Source organism: Bombina bombina, chromosome 2 (genome assembly GCF_027579735.1).
Source record: "Bombina bombina isolate aBomBom1 chromosome 2, aBomBom1.pri, whole genome shotgun sequence".
In the NCBI taxonomy this organism is placed as follows: Eukaryota; Metazoa; Chordata; class Amphibia; order Anura; family Bombinatoridae; genus Bombina; species Bombina bombina.
The window spans coordinates 677,094,095-677,112,504 of record NC_069500.1 but is presented as its reverse complement, the minus strand read 5'-3'; positions in this window follow the sequence as shown (position 1 = coordinate 677,112,504).

The window sequence follows — 18,410 nt, the reverse complement described above, 5'->3', positions numbered from 1 at the left end:
TTTTTGAGAGGGCACAACATTCCATTTGAGTGGGAATTGCCCCCCAATGCCCCCCCTTGGAGCCGACCCTGTTCCCACCTTGAATGTCGCCCCTGTCCGGTTCTGTGTCTTTGTGCATGATGAGTTTATGCTGCTGGGAGTCTGCGACTTCTCCCACAGAGACAGAGGACAGAAATGGTCTGGGTCTGATAGTGACTGATTCACTGAAGTGCTGTCCCTTGTAAAGTGCTGCCTGGGTCCATTTTGGCCCACTTGGTCCCATGGTTGAGCTGGTACTGACCAACTCTGTTAAATTAATATACTTTTCCTTCTATGATTACCTATGTCTAAGCCCCTGCAGACTGCCCCTTATGTCAGTGCTTTTTTTTTTTTTTTTAGCTTTTTACAATTTTGCATTTTTGCCAATTAGTGCTGGCTCTTGTGAACACATTATCATTCTCCTTGGGAGTGAGCACAATGTTATCTACATGGCAAACATAAACTAGCACTGTCTGTCTATAGTATAAGGTTGTAAAAAGCTTAAAAACAAAAAACAAAAAAACACTGATAAATGGGATGGCCTGCACATGCTTAGAAACAGGTAATCTTAGAAGTTATAAAGTATACTAATATAACAATGTTGGTAATGCAACTCTGGAGAATGGGTAGTAAAGGAGTAACCTATATTTATAAACAATAAAAAAATCAAGTAGGCTATGCCTTTAAATTCAACATTTAATTTTCCAAAAACGTAAAGAAAAGAAAACTTAGATGCAATATACATTCATTAGTTATTTTGCTTACTTTTGTTGTAAAATACCTGAAAAGTTTACTTCTCTCAGATAGGCTGGAGGGTCTCCATCATACATTAGTATGGTGATATTTACTTGAGCATGTAACATTCTATGCAGTGATTGGTTAGTTAGAAACACAATATTGTATACACCGTTTCTAACTTCCATAGCAAAGGAAACCAGGAACATGGTTTCCATCAGGCTTTTCAAATGTCACTCTAACTAAAAGTCCCTTTATCTAATTTTGTTGTACTTTGTCTTGGAAGAAGATGTACTGTCCTTAGTGGTTGTTAAATATATCACAAAGGATATCATCACAATTAATTAATGAATAAATAGGGGCTAATTTATCAATGTCCGACATGATACGCTGTAGTGTATCATGTCCGACCGACATCGCTGAATGCCGACAGCATACGCTGTCTGCATTTAACATTGCACAAGCAGTTCACCAATACTGCTTGTGCAATGCTGCTCCCTGCAGATTCACAGCCGTGATTGGCCACTAGCAACTAGGGGGTGTCAATCAGTCCGATCATATACGATCGGGCGGATTGCAGACCACAGCCTCAGAGGCAGCAGATCAGTTATAGAGCAGTGGTCTTTAGACCGCTGCTTCATAACTGCTGTTTCCGGTGAGACTTAAGGCTTGCGCAGAAACAGGGGCATCATAATGTCTTCAATGTGTTTAGAAGGCTAATTTGGTGGATGAAAATCTTAATTTGTTTAAATATGATGTGAGAAACTTGTCAGATGTTTGGATCAAAATCTTTTAAATAAATGTATTTTTTCCGATATGGTTATCTCTGTCAATTTATGGTGTTTAAAGGGCTTGGCTCTTGACAGTGAACTGTGCAGTTATGTAATGTTTATGTGATGCTAATATATTTTGCTATGTACATGAGTTACACATCAATTGTAGCTTAGGCAGCGGCTGTGCATTTTAAGAGAACTACATATGTTTCTTATTTAGCTCGTTCAGCTGGTGGCATAGATGTGATTCCCTTTCCTATGCCAAAAAATAATAGCTTTTTTTTTTTACATACAGCCATAACCTTCTAACCTTAGTTGATGTATCATTTAAGTGTCAGTTTATGTCTTATTTTGTATAGGCCTTATGGGAAACTGTGAAAGCCATTACTGCATCTATATCTATCAATCTATCTATCTTTCTATCAATCAATCAATCTATCTATCTATCTATCTATCTATCTATCTATCTATCTAGCTACACTCATATCTATACTAGACAAATGCCAGTCGGCTGAGGCTTGTGAGGCCTTGCCTTGGATCCCTCTACTACCAATTTGCTTTCCTTGTCCAGAAGCCATAGCACAGGTTTAGCAAAACTCTCTGGGACAGCAAGCTATCAAGCAAATCATGTCACGGAATGAAACTTGGAAGCCTACAAAGATACTTGTGGTGCAATACATGATACAGCCGATATACTTTGTTGGCCAAGTTAATACACTTTTTCAGGGTTCCTTTGATGCCATGTGACATCATTTTGAAGACCCAATGAGTGTCTCCACTTAATGCCAGCCTGCTGGTTATACTAGGAGATAATCCAGTGCACAACACCACAGAAAAGCTGAAAGAAGTAAATGCTTGTCTCCTACATTTTTTATGTAACTGATCACCTTATACTTTATGATGCAAGCATGGCACTGCAGTATTTAGCTATATAACTCCGGCATTTGTGATGTTTTCTATAGTCATCAGCTCACTGACCACACAGAGACAGTCTTCATTGTGAGCTTTTTGTCATAGAACGTATTAGAACACAAGCAAAAACAGCTTCCAACACTATTAAATGTTTGAAGTTTAACTTAAATGGGTTTAATTACCTTTTTTTCTCTAAGGAATCTTGCAAATGACCACTCTAATCTAGCAGATGTCAAAGTAGCAGCTAGCAAACCATGCAAACCTTATTAAATATAACCTGATGAATCAAGTTCCTGGTGTTGGGTGTGTAGAATGGGCTCTAGGATCTGTCTTGGCAAGTGGGGAGTCCCACACCATGAAGCAAATGTTACTTTTCAGGTTATGAGACTGAGGCTCTCCTTGACATAAGCAGGAAGCTGCAGGAATGCATTGACAGTAGAGATAAGTAGGACAGGATCTGTGAAATGGGGATATGGAAAATACGAGACAGTGGAAGGATGGAAACAACATCAGGCAGGAAGCAAGGGAAGGACTTAGTGAAGTACATGCAGTGCTGCATAGTTTTCTGGTAGGTGCAGTAACAACACTGAGATATCATAGTCTCTTAATAGTTAACAGTGCATAATTACCTCCTACATATTTCCCCTGGTCATCCAATCATTTTTTTTTAAATAGAAGGAATAAGGATTGCTTTACAAAATATAAATAAAATATTGTCCTTCAAAGTTTATATTTAGAATACAATATGTCAAGTTTCTATTTAAAGCTTCAGATGCCTAATAACTTATACTCCTACAAACATACCTGCATTAACTATTGGAAATTAACAATCAGCATATAGCCTGTATACATACTAGGGATGGGCAAATGAGTTTATATTCAAATTTTAATGTTAGAATGAATGTTATTGTAGAAATTTGATTTACATATATAAGAACTATAGAATGTCATTTACAGTTTTTGAATGTCACTTTCGAATTCGGATATCACATTTATACAACACAGCTGTAGACTAAAAATACTATTTCGAATTTGAATGTGACATTTGAATTCGAAAGTTACATTTAAATTCGAATATTACATTTATAAAATACAGTATTAGACAAGAAATACTATTTTGAATTTGAATGCAGCATTCGAATTCGAATATTACATTTATTAAACACAGTTGTAGACTAGAAATTCTATTTCAAAATATATTACATTTCAAGAATTGAATGTGATATAAAATACATAGCTAAACATTCTATTATTCGAATGAATATTTTCGAATATTATTAAAAGATTTGAAAACGAAAATTCGAAAATAGAATGTTAGAATGTTATATAAACATTCGAAATTCGATTAGAAGGAACGAATGTATCAAAATTCGTGTTAAATTTCGAATTTTTAGAAACATTCACCCATCCCTAATACATACCGAATATACTCTCTTCCCAGATAGTGACTCATGGTAAAGTAAAATTAATTAACTGAAAGCAGGGGCTTTATTAAGCTGTAAGGTATAATAACAGGGCTATTTTGTAATACTGATTAGCTAGTCATGGTGAATCACACCAGAGATGTACCAGAATGACTAAAACAGTACTGCCCATCTACTTTTAACATACACATTCTTACAGAACCCATATTCAATAAAGCCAGTTTTTGTACCAGAGGCAGATTTATAATGCTTGGACCCCTAGTCAATGGCGACTAGACGCTCCTTGAAATTTTCAGTCTATTTGTGTCTGGTCACACAAATAAGTGCTCTCACAGCTATCAGCTCATTTCCGTGGACAGTACACATAATATAGCATGATACTGAGTGTAGTACAAAGTTAGTTTTACCACTTAGCCAATCTGGAAGGTGCATCAAGCAGTTTTTAACACTGTCTAATAACACTATCTGGCTCTGCCTGGACCAAGCTGCATCTAAAGCAAAATAAAGCCTTAGAAATCATCCTCTGTCATGCTAATCAGGTTTATATATATCTGTATATTATTTTAGCATCCTCTTGGTTACTAGGAACTCAGCTGGCATGAACAGTAAACAGCAGTATCTGTGCTCCCAACTAACTATCTCACATTTTGTGGGATTGTCATAATTTTGGACTGTCTCTCACACAGCTCTTCAAGATATTCTAAATGTCTCAGTTTGTCTCACGGAAATGTAGGTAGACATGCAGTGTATTTGAGTGGCTTGGCACTCATCAGTGACCTATTAAGTCTAGTCCTTTATCACTCTCCAACACAAGTTCATTAAAGCCAGGCTGTATTGTTTACCTTGGACCCTTGATGCTAATAGCCTGTAGTAGTAGTATTTGTCTCTTTAGTTTTCTATTTTATTTTTCTATTGTCAAAATTGCATTGTTCTCTTGACACTCTTTATTGAAAACATACCTAGGTAGTCTCAAAAGCAGTAGTACACTACTGGGTGGTAGCTGGTGGTTGGCAGGTATGCACATATTCCTCTTGCCTTTGGTTCACCAGATGTATTCTGCTAGGTTTCAGCAGGCATTGCTGCTCTGGAGTTTACTTTAACTATGTGTTTAATCCATTTGCCTTTACATGTAAGCAATAGTGCAATACTAAAATGACAACAGGATAAAGCATTTTCTTTTTCAATGTTGATGTCTCTTTAAACATTTTGCTTACTAGATTTTAAAACTGATACTAAGCTTGCCAAGATAAAGTTATTTGGAGCTTAGTGCGAATCTAATGGAGGGAAATAAACGCAGGTTAAGGAAATTATCCAAACGTTTAAACTTGTGCCACTGTCACAAAATGGGTTAATTTATTTATACATGAAATGAATTAAAACCATATGAATTCAGGGCTATATTCTGCAAGATGGATGAATTTTGATATCCCAAGAATGCAAAAGTTATTAAATATCCAATATCTAGAAGCAGCATTTTTCTTTTTTTCCCCTTTTTTTTACACATAGCTGTATATTTTTAAACTTTACATCTGAATCCTTTAATGTCCAGAACAATTTCCCCCACAGATTTCTAGTGCAACAGGAGCACTCCTTGTATCATTTTAATTGAAATGTAGGCGCATGATATCTGAGATGGCATTTTGACATGACTTTAATGTACAGGAGATCATTCTATATTCTAAAATAAAGAGAAAGACAAGGTCATGAGCTCAGATTTTACGTTTATTTTGAAAGGCACAGGCCATATCACTTATATCATATATGGTATATTAATATGTGGTATAGCTGACTGGACATGATACAATTAATTAAATCTTTTAGTTACTCTTTTCTGCATTTGTTTACAGCCATGAATAAGAAATACACAGTGAGATGTGTTCTTTATTTTTTTATGCTGCCCAGTAAACATACTGCCTTGAGAGTCCAACACCAATCATAGTTGCTTTATATAGTGTTGGCATCTAGAGGCCAAGCACTTGTACGCACCCCTACTAGACAACCAGGAATAATTCATTGGTATTAAAGGAACAGTGAAGTCAAAATTAAACTAAATTGATTAGTTCTCTTGGTATCCTTTGCTAAAAAGTAATCTGAGTTGAGCTCAGGAGCATGCACATGCCTTTAACCATCTGGCAGAAGTTTTTGCAGCAATGTTTATATCCATGTTAAACATAGTTGCAAACACTGCTGCTATAGACTGCTAAAAACATGCACACTCTTAAAAGGCCACTGTAAGTAAATATTTTCTATGCCTGTTACTAACTAACTACCCCAAATACGATTTTTATCAATAGCATTTCATTAACATATCTCTACCGTATATCAGAAATCTTGTCTGCAAATTTAATTGTTTTCCAAACCCACTCCGTGGGTATCCTTTGCTCTGTACCAATCCGTTTACAATACCTAGGTTTCAAAATGGCGCTTTAAACACAAAGTTATTGGTTTAAGTATTTTGAACATGCAGTGCTGAAAATAGTGGGCAGGATAACGTGACATCATCGGCGAATAAAAGATATAACTTTTAGAACGTTATGAAACTTCGTTTTGGAGAAAATATAGGTCAGTAGGTTTTAATTAATGTTTATTAACTTTAATATGTTAGTTGTTTAGCTTAAACATTATAACAGAAAGTAATCCTTTAAGCTCCTATCAGCCTACCTATGTTTACGCCTCAACAATGTGTACTCTCTACCTCTGAAGAAGCGCATGAAACATGCGCGAAACATGTCAGTTAGTTTAAGCTACCCTTGCTAAACTACTTCACAGATGAATAAAATTTATTGCACTGGCTATTCATCCAGATTTGTCCTCTTTTTTTTCATGTCAACAATGTATACCAAGAGAACAAAAGCAAATTTGATAAAATAAGTAAATTGCATGCTCTATCCGGATCATAAATGTTTCATGTTTACTGTCCCTTACAATATATAAACAAAATCAATTGGAGAACATAGGGGTGGAAATGCTTCATGCCTCAAAATGTTGCTGCCCACTCTATATCAGTTGTACACAAACATAACCATCAAGTTTTTTAAAAACCTATTGCACCTAAAAGGGGTCATTTTAAAAAGTATTAGGGGTCAAGCTGCATTTCCTGTTGCTTCAAAATCATAATGCGGTTTTATGTGTATGATATATAGAGTTTCTAATGTTTTAAATAAACATTCATAAGACATTCCATGAGCTAATTAATACATTTTTTGGCTAGATTAGAAGTGAAGCGCTAAATTGTCGCGTATTTGCGGGCGTGCGATAATTAACCAGCCATTACAAATGTGTGCAGTAGTAATTAGCGATCAGAAAATTAATCAGAGATCTGATCACAGGTTAATTTTCTAAAAGTTCCCCAAATGCCCTCAAAATACACGGTATTATAGTTTTTTATTAATAAAAATGTAGCATTTTTTTTAAAATTAAAAACAACTGCACTAGGCAGTTTTTGGGGTCTAAAGTTGGTGGGAGTGGGGTGGTAGAAAAAAAAGGCACTGAAAAGTGCATTTACATTTCAGTCTATGGGAACTGTGTGTTCCCAATAAATATAGATGTATATGATTATATACATTTATATTTATTTGTTAATATGTGTATATACTTATGTATGAAAATATTAATATGTCTATATACACATATTAACACATAAATATATATGTATATACACATATTAACACATAAATATATATGTATATACACATATTAACACATAAATATATATGTATATACACATATTAACACATAAATATATATGTATATACACATATTAACACATAAATATATATGTATATACATATATTAACACATAAATATATATGTATATACATATATTAACACATAAATATATATGTATATACATATATTAACACATAAATATATATGTATATACACATATTAACACATAAATATATATGTATATACACATATTAACATATAAATATATATGTATATACACATATTAAACATAAATATATATGTATATACACATATTAAACATAAATATATATGTATATACACATATTAGCACATAAATATATATGTATATACACATATTAGCACATAAATATATATGTATATACACATATTAAACATAAATATATATGTATATACATATATTAACACATAAATATATATGTATATACACATTAACACATAAATATATATGTATATACACATAGTAACACATAAATATATATGTATATACACATATTAACACAAATATATATGTATATACACATAGTAACACATACATATAGATGTATATACACATAGTAACACATAAATATATATGTATATACACATAGTAACACATAAATATATATGTATATACACATATTAACACATAAATATATATGTATATACACATATTAACACATAAATATATATGTATATACACATTAACACATAAATATATATGTATATACACATATTAACACAAATATATATGTATATACACATAGTAACACATACATATAGATGTATATACACATAGTAACACATAAATATATATGTATATACACATATTAACACATAAATATATATGTATATACACATATTAACACATACATATAGATGTATATACACATAGTAACACATAAATATATATGTATATACACATATTAACACAAATATATATGTATATACACATAGTAACACATAAATATATATGTATATACACATAGTAACACATAAATATATATGTATATACACATTAACACATAAATATATATGTATATACACATAGTAACACATAAATATATATGTATATACACATAGTAACACATAAATATATATGTATATACACATTAACACATAAATATATATGTATATACACATATTAACACATAAATATATATGTATATAGTCATATACATTTATATTTAAATATATGCTGCCATCACTGCGCTACTTACCCTTTCGCTGTGCAGGGTTCTGATGCCATCCCATTGGAACCTAAGGAAGCGCGCTCTCCTGAGTGCAATGCATCCCAGCAATGTGAGCAACCAGCACACATTAGCGTGTGCTGGTATTACTCAGTGGCTAATATACTTTTCGTGAAAGTGATAAATAGCGCTTCACTAACCCTAAAGAAGACTGTAATATACATTTGTTATTTATTTTGCTTTCTTTTCCTGTAAAATGCCTCTGAAAATTCTGCTAATTCCCCTTCCTCCCAAACATGCTTCTTTGTTTACAGCAGCCACAGACAGTTAATCCTCACTGGTCACAATCAAAGGTGATAGGATGAACACTGTCAATTTGATTTTTCAAATATTTTGTTTCTAAATTGCTCTTGATTTGCATAATTGGTATTGTGTTACAAAAGTGGCAGTTTTAAATACTTTTAAAATACTTGTATTGTCTGTAGATTGTTTGATAATATATAATAAGGGCTAGATTATAAATGGAGAGCTAAATTATCGCGCGCCTCCAAACGGGCAGATAATAAACTATACTATAAAACTATATGAAGTTGGTGGGAGTGGATTGTTAGAGAAAAAACGACACTGAAAAGTGCCTTTAAATTGCGGTCTATGGGAACTGTGTGTTCCCAGTAAATATTTATGTATATGACTATATACATATCTATTTATGTGTTAATATGTGTATATATACATATTAACACATAAATATAAATGTATATCAGCATATACATTTATATTTACTAACTGCTGCCCATCACTGTGCTACTTACCCCCTTCGCTGCACGAGGTTCTGATGATGTTTCATTACAGAGCCTATGAAAGATCGCTCTCGTGAGTGCAATGCTTCCCAGCAATGCGAACATGAGGTCACGTTGCCATTGCTGTTAGCTTGTAGTACCAGCGCACATTAACACTGGTATTACACAGTGGAGCGCAAATATTGCTTTCTTGAAAGCGATATTTAGAGCTCCACTTGTAATCTGGCCCATAATATATAAAAATCCTTTGCAGTCTTCAGTGCTCACTGTTGATGCTGAAGCTCTCTGCTTACAACAAACCACTACTAAAACGGCATCAAAGGATCTATTATAATACATACTAGACTCTGTTGTGTTGTGAACCTATAAAATAATATATAGCGTTAAATCTTGGCCCTGTATCTAACCTCTCATTACCCTTTTCCCCTGTCCTTATTCAGACTCCTATAAATTAGTGTAGTTCTACTGAGGTGCAGTTTTCATCAATATCAAAGGAGAAATGACTTGCAGTGTACTATATCAAGGGAGAACATTTCAAAAGGTGTTTTTTTTTTTCATTTTTATTTCACACCATTCTACATGACATCATGAACAAAATGAAAAAGGTACAAACTGTTCACTGAAGAGAGCAGACAGGAATCTCTGGGCTGTGGAAAAATTAGCCCTTTTTATTGTGAGCCTGTTTTTCATTAGCACAGTAAAACTGAACTGATAATTATGACAGGGCATCATATAACAAAGATGTATGTAATAGATATAACATCAATAACACATATTGCTTTAGGGTCTAGCACCGCAGTGTATCTTTTTGACATTTGTTCAATTTTAAGCTGAAGTCAAGTACCTCAAGAATTCTTTGTAACATAAAAGAGACGTAAGCTGGTAAACTTGTGTAAAACAAGACAGCCCTGAAACAATTTATCTTTGCGGCACATAGAGAGGATAATGTAACAGATTTTAATATTATGTATGTGGTCTTACAGGGCTATTTCTGGAGTAATGCTTGTAAAGGGGTAAAAATGAATAGTGCGTACTACAATGTGAATATAATTATGGATGCTATAAGCATAGACACCAGATGTATTCAATAATTTTTTTTTTGTGCAGCTGTAGAAATTAAAAATCTAGGAAAACAAACGTGAAGACTGTTTATACAATTTGGATATCATATTAAGTGACAAGTCACACTCAATCGTCTAATTTCAATTTACCAGCCCTATAGGTTTGTTTCCTATGTAATGAATGCAGTTAGTGCAAGACATTTTTTTACCCTATTTTAGGTTGCACCCATTGTGCTTGTTGGGCTGAAGAGGTAGGAAAAATGGCCCTTACCACTCCCCTGGACCACCTAACTATGCGTAAGGCTACACAACTCAACCCACTGCAAACACAACCTCACCCACTGCAAACAGAGCTCCACTAACAGAACACCCATGACACGCTCGTCCAAAAACATAAAACGCTCGTCCTGACAGTGCTTGACCCCCATGACTCCCATACTCAGTCCTCAGCCTTTGGATATAAGAGATTCTCTTGGAGATGTCATGGCTCAAATACATTTCACTTTTGGTCACTGATGACGTTACTCAACCCAAAGCACAAACATACATGTATCCTTTACTTCCTTATAAAGTATACCACACCACTAGTGTCATCCTAATTATAATTAGTGATGTCCCGAATAGTTCGGCGGTGAATAGTTCCTGGCGAACATAGCTTGTTCGCGTTCGCCGCGGCGGGCGAACATATGCAATGTTCGGTCTGCCCCCTATTCGTCATCATTGAGTAAACTTTGACCCTGTACCTCACAGTCAGCAGACACATTACAGCCAATCAGTGGCAGACCCTCCCACCTCCTGGACAGCATCCATTTTAGATTCATTTGGAAGCTGTATTTTTAGTGAGAGGAGGGACAATGTAGCTGCTGCTGATTCAATAGGGAAATCGATAGCTAGGCTAGTGTATTCAGTGTCCACTACAGTCCTGAAGGACTCATCTGATCTCTGCTGTAAGGACAGCACCCCAAAAAGCCCTTTTTAGGGCTAGAACATCAGTCTGCTTTTTTTTTTTCCTGTGTAATCTAATTGCAGTTGCCTGCCTGCCAGCGTGTGTGTCAGGCTCACATCGTATACTGTGTCCACTTGCCCAGTGCCATCACTCATATCTGGTGTAACAGTAGTGTACATTTAAAAAAAACAACACTTTTTGACTGTGAAATAATAGCAGACAGCTGCCAGTACCCAAGATGGCCGCCAATAAGGCAGATGGGGAGGGTTAGAGAGCTGTTTTGGGGGGGGGATCAGGGAGGTTGGGGGCTAAGGGGGGATGCTACACCACAGCATATGTAAATATGCTAAAAAAAATAAATTTTAAAAACCTTTTATTTTAGTACTGGCAGACTTTCTGCCAGTACTTAAGATGGCGGGGACAATTGTGGGGTGGGGGAGGGAAGGGAGCTGTTTGAGAGGGATCAGGGGGTCTGATGTGTCAGGTGGGAGGCTGATCTCTAAACTAAAGCTAAAATGAACCCTGCAAGCTCCCTACAAACTACCTAATTAACCCCTTCACTGCTAGCCATAATACACGTGTGATGCGCAGCAGCATTTAGCGGCCTTCTAATTACCAGAAAGCAAAAGCCAAAGTCATATATGTCTGCTATTTCTGAACAAAGGGGATCCCAGAGAAGCATTTACAACCAGCTGTTTGTAAATAATTTCAGTGAGAAATCTAAAATTGTGAAAAAATTTAAGTTTTTTTTAAATTTGATCGCATTTGGCGGTGAAATGGTGGCATTAAATATACCAAAATGGGCCTAGATCAATACTTTGGGTTGTCTACTACACTACACTTAAGCTAAAATTAACTCTACAAGCTCCCTACATGCTCCCTAATTAACCCCTTCACTGCTGGGCATAAAACACATGTGGTGCGCAGTGGCATTTAGCAGCCTTCTAATTACCAAAAAGCAACGCCATATAAGTCTGCTATTTCTGAACAGAGGGGATCCCAGAGAAGCATTTACAACCATTTATGGCATAATTGCATAAGTTGTTTGTAAATAATTTCTGTGAGAAAACTAAAGTTTGTGAAAAAGTGAACAATTTTTTTTTTATTTGATTGCATTTGGCGGTGAAATGGTGTCATGAAATATACCAAAATGGGCCTAGATCAATACTTTGGGATGTCTTCTAAAAAAAAATATATACATGTCAAGGGATATTCAGGTATTCCTGACAGATATCAGGGTTCCAATGTAACTAGCGCTCATTTTGAAAAAAAAGTGGTTTTGAAATAGTAAAGTGCTTCTTGTATTTATTTCCCTATAACTTGCAAAAAAAGCAAAGAACATGTTAACATTGGGTATTTCTAAACTCAGGACAAAATTTAGAAACTATTTAGCATGGTTGTTTTTTGGTGGTTGTAAATGTGTAACAGATTTTGGGGTCAAAGTTAGAAAAAGTGTGTTTTTTTCCATTTTTTCATCATATTTTATAATATTTTTAATAATAAATTATAAGATATGATGAAACTAATGGTATCTTTAGAAAGTCCATTTAGTGGTGAGAAAAAACTCTATATAATATGTGTGGGTACAGTAAATGAGTAAGAGGAAAATTACAGCTAAACACAAAACCACAGAAATGTAAAAATAGCCCTAGTCCTTAAGGGAAAGAAATTGAAAAATGGCCTTGGTCCTTAAGGGGTTAAAAAAAAACCTAGAAATTTGACTGTGAAATAATAGCAGTCAGTTTCCTTCACGCGTGTGTGTTTCAGGGCCTGCCAGGGCACAGTGTCACACCAGTGCAACTCATATCTAGTGTAACAGTAGTGTACATTTAAAAAAAAATACAATTTTGACTGTAATAGATTGAATAGCAGTTAGTTGTCTGCAAGCGTGTGTGTCATGCCTACAGCGTCTACTCTGCCAACTTCTGCCAGTGCACAGTGCCACTCATATCTGTTGTCACAGTAGCTTGCACGCATAGTACCACTAATCGAAAAAAAACTGACAGGCAGAGGCAGGCCACCCCGCAGGGGCCGTCGTGGTCGTGGTGCTGTGATTCCCTTTGGCCCTAGAATAATGCCCAGTGTTCAGAGGCCACATACCCTGAACTCGAAAAGTTCTGAGGACATAGTTGACTGGCTAACACAGGACACCCAATCTTCTACAGCTTCCGCTCGGAACCTTAACGCACCATCCTCCTCCAGCTTAGCTTCGGGCACCTCTCAAGTTACCACTCGCCCGCCTGCCGCCACCACCAACACTAGCACCACAGCCGCTTCACTTGATCTGTCAGAGGAGTTATTTACACATCAGTTGGAAGAAATGAGTGATGCTCAACCATTATTGCCAGAGGATGTAGATAACAGGGATATGTCTCAGTCAGGCAGCATTACACACATGGACGTACGATGTGATGATGATGATGTTGTACCCGCTGCGGGAGTTTGGTCTGTCACTGTGAAGCGGGCGTAACCCTTACACTACCTGATCATACCTGATGTTTTAAAGCACGTTATTCCAAACAATTTAGGAATGTTAGGTGATTTATGCCCTTTATGGATTAAAACCAGACTCTGCATCAACTATGTAATTTTCCATGGGAGTTTTGCCATGGATCCCCCTCCGGCATGCCACAGTCCAGGTGTTAGTCCCCTTGAAACAACTTTTCCATCACTATTGTGGCCAGAAAGAGTCCCTGTGGGTTTTAAAATTCGCCTGCCTATTGAAGTCTATGGAGGTTCGCCCGGTTCGCCCGTTCGCGAACATTTGCGGAAGTTCGCGTTCGCGAACCCACATTTTTATGTTCGCGACATCACTAATTATAATTCAATATCTATTTAATTATCCAGATGATTCTTTATAAAACTGAGGCGTAATTATAAATGGCACTCACTCTCTGAACAGCATATAGTACGTTTTTAGTAATAAGGTTAGTAAGTTGTCAACATATTAGCTAGCAACTACTCTGGTTAAATATTAATATGACAAATGAACTTAGTATAATGATGACAGATTAAATAAGAGCATCATTAGGTTCATGTTACTTTATGAGAGTTTTACAACTATGGACAGTTTAGGTATCTGGCAGACACAGATTTACCATACTATCCTGGGAGTCTCACAGCTTGGGTAGTTTTCCTGCAGTAGTATATTTTACAAATAAAAAAGCTTTATGAATGAATTCCTTCTTTATAGGTCAAATAGATTAAATGTAATGAGCTGTATACCTGGATATCAGCAATTATAAAAGAGAGCTCTTCAACCATAGGATGTGCATTTGTGATTTTAACTCAACATCAAGGCAACACATATAGTGAATCCTTATTATATTTGTTGTGAAGATAGACTTTCCATACTGCTCAAAAGCAATCACATAAAAAGTCATTATGGGTTGAAAAGCTCTCTCCCCTGATTTATGTAGATCTCACAGAACATATAAACCATAGTGCTATTTGGATCTATATTAAAGAAACTGGAAAAAAAATTGTACTGAAAAAAATTCTCCCGTTTAAATAATCCGTTTTGCCCAGTGGAGTGTTTTAAATCATTTGCAAACAACTCATTTACCTTTATTTCTCTTGAAATAACTGCTTTTGCCTGTTGAAACTACCACCTAAACTGAACTACTATAGCTACTATAACTACTATAACTACTATAACTACTATTCGGCTAGATTATGAGTTTTGCGTTATGAGCGGCTCAGTGTTAACTTGCAAGTTATTTCCACTGCTTACCTCCCTATAGCGCTGCTATTGCAGGTTTGCAAAAACCCGGTGTTAGCAGGCAATATGTCAGCGTGGAGCAAAATTGAGCTCCATACCACACTCAAATACCAGCGCTGCTTTGAGCTGTTTTTACGTGCTCGTGCATGATTTCCCCATAGACATCAATGGGGAGAGCCGGCTGAAAAAAAGCCTAACACCTGCAATAAAGGAGCGTAAAGCTCCGTAACGCAGCCCCATTGATTCCTATGGGAAAGAAAATTTATGTTTACAGCTAACACCCTAACATAAACCCCAAGTCTAAACACCCCTAATCTGCCGCCCCTGACATCGCCGCCACCTACATTACCCTTATTAACCCCTAATCTGCCACCCCCAACATCGCCGATGCCTACATTACTCTTATTAACCCCTAATCTGCCGCCCCCAACATCGCTGCCACCTACCCACACTTATTAACCCCTAATCTGCCGCCTCCAATGTCGCCGCCACCTACATTACAGTTATTAACCCCTAATCTGTCTCCCCCGACATCGCCACCACCTACCTACACTTATTAAACCATAATCTGCTGCCCCCAACGTCATCGCCACTATACTAAAGTTATTAACCTCTAAACCTAACCCTAAGTCTAACCCTAACGTAACCGTAACCTTAACCCTAACATCCACTAACTAACAAAATTAAAATAAATGTAAATAAAAATTTATATTAATACCTAAATAACTCCTATTTAAAACTAAATACTTACCTATAAAATAAACCCTAAGCTAGCTACAATATAACTAATAGTTATATTGTAGATATCTTAGGTTTATTTTTATTTCACAGCTAAGTTTGTATTTATTTTAACTAAGTAGACTAGTTAGTAAATAAACTGAACTACTATAGCTCCTATAACTAGTAGCTATAGAAGTTCAGTTTATTTACTAACTACCTAGTTAAAATAAATACAAATTTATTTTATTTAATTAACTATTTACTAACTACCTAGTTAAAATACATACAAATTTACCTGTGAAATAAAACCTAACCTGTCTTACACTAACACCTAACCTTACACTACAATTAAATCAATTACATTAATCAATTTGAAATAAAAACTAACCTGTCTTACACTAACACCTAACCTTACACTACAATTAAACCAATTACATTAATTAAATACAATTAACTAAATTACAAAAATAATAAACACTAAATTACACAAAATAAAAAAGAAATAATCAAATATTTAAACTAATTACACCTAATCTAATAGCCCTATCAAAATAAAAAAGCTCCCCCAAAATAAAAAAAAACCCTAGCCTAAACTAAACTGCCAATAGCCCTTAAAAGGGCCTTTTGCGGGGCATTGCCCCAAAGAAATCAGCTCTTTTACATGTAAAAAAAATACAAACAACCCCCCAACAGTAAAACCCATCACCCACACAACCAAACCCCCCAAATAAAATCCTTTCTAAAAAAACGTAAGCTCCCATTGCTCTGAAAAGGGCATTTGGATGGGCATTGCCCTTAAAAGGGCATTTAGCTCTTTTTCAGCCCAAACCCTAATCTAAAAATAAAACCCACCCAATAAACCATTAATAAAACATTATTAGCCAATAAGATTTTTCAACTTTAATTACGAATGGCTGATAGAATTCTATCAGCCAATCGGAATTCAAGGGACGCCATCTTGGATGACGTCCCTTAAAGGAACCTTCATTCTACAGTAGCCGTCGAAAGAAGAGGATGCTCCGCGCCGGATGTCGAAGATGGAGCCGCTCCTCATCGGAAGAATGAAGATAGAAGATGCCGTCAGGATGAAGACTTCTGCCCATCAGGAGGACCACTTCTTGCTGCTTGGATGAAGACTTCTCCCGGCTTCGTTGAGGACTTCTTGCTGCTTGGATGAAGACTTCTTGCGGCTTCGTTGAAGTCTTCAAAAACTGTAAGTGGATCTTCAAGGGTTAGTGTTAGGTTTTTTTTTAAGGGTTTATTGGGTGGCTTTTATTTTTAGCTCAGGGTTTGGGCTGAAAAAGAGCTAAATGTCCTTTTAAGGGCAATGCCCATCCAAATGCCCTTTTCAGGGTTTTTTTATATAAGATTTTATTTGGGGGGTTTGGTTGTGTGGGTGGTGGGTTTTACTGTTGAGGGGTTGTTTGTATTTTTTTTTTACAGGTTAAAGAGCTGATTTCTTTGGGGCAATGCCCCACAAAAGGCCCTTTTACGGGCCATTGGCAGTTTAGTTTAGGCTAGGGTTTTTTTTATTTTGGGGGGTTTATTTTGATAGGGCTATTAGATTAGGTGTAATTAGTTTAAATATTTGATCATTTCTTTTTTATTTTGTGTAATTTAGTGTTTAATATTTTTTGTAATTTAGTTAATTGTATTTAATTAATGTAATTGAATTAATTGTAATGTAAGGTTAGGTGTTAGTGTAAGACAGGTTAGGTTTTATTTTACAGGTAAATTTGTATTTCTTTTAACTAGGTAGTTAGTAAATAGTTAATAACTATTTACTAACTATTCTACCTAGTTAAAATAAATACAAACTTAGCTGTGAAATAAAAATAAAACCTAAGCTAGCTACAATGTAACTATTAGTTATATTGTAGCTAGCTTAGGGTATATTTTATAGGAAAGTATTTAGTTTTAAATATTAATTATTTAGGTATTAATTGTAATTTTTATTTAGATTTATTTTAATTATGTTAAAGTTAGTGGGTGTTAGGGTTAGGGTTAGACTTAGGGTTAGGTTTAGGGGTTAATAACTTTAGTATAGTGGCAGCGATTTTGGGGGCAGAAGATTAGGGGTTAATAACAGTAATGTAGGTTTCGGCGATGTTAGGGACAGCAGATTAGGGGTTAATAATATTTAACTAGTGTTTGCAATGCGGGAGTATGGCGGTTTAGGGGTTAATATGTTTATTATAGTGACGGCGATGTCGGGAGCGGCAGATTAGGGGTTAATAATTTTATTTTAGTGTTTGCGATGTGGGAGGGCCTTGGTTTAGGGGTTAATAGGTAGTTAATGGGTGTTAGTGTACTTTGTAACACTTTAGTTATGAGTTTTATGTTACGGCTTTACAGAGTAAAACTCATAACTACTGACTTTCAGTTTATGGTACGGATCTTGACGGTATAGGATGTACCACTCA